Source organism: Glossina fuscipes, unplaced genomic scaffold, assembly GCF_014805625.2.
Source record: "Glossina fuscipes isolate IAEA_lab_2018 unplaced genomic scaffold, Yale_Gfus_2 28, whole genome shotgun sequence".
Lineage (NCBI taxonomy): Eukaryota > Metazoa > Arthropoda > Insecta > Diptera > Glossinidae > Glossina > Glossina fuscipes.
The window spans coordinates 8737236-8737618 of NW_023998423.1; positions in this window are offsets into that span (position 1 = coordinate 8737236).

Genomic DNA, 383 nt, shown 5'->3' on the forward strand with positions numbered 1-383 from the left:
AAAAAAAAAAAAAAAAAAACAAATACTATAATTCTTTAACAATTTGGCATCAATTAATTTTATATCGGATTGAAATAAGTTCCTAAAAAGTATATTCAATTTTACACGATTGCAGTTAATTTCGTTTGAGATTTGCTGAAGCAGCTGAATGTTGCCCTGCTTTCTTCCAGGAGAGGTAGGAGCACCATCTTATAAATTAAAAATCAATCAATTGCGCATTTGATCCAAAATCCTTAGCTATGTTTAAACGACTAGCACACTTAACAATCATTGCACTTGAAACAATGGAGAGGCATTTCTTTCACATTTACGATTTCCATTTGAAAACATGCAAATGGCATTCTTAGTTCGGCCTGAAATTTCACTCTTTCCTATAAGTAGTA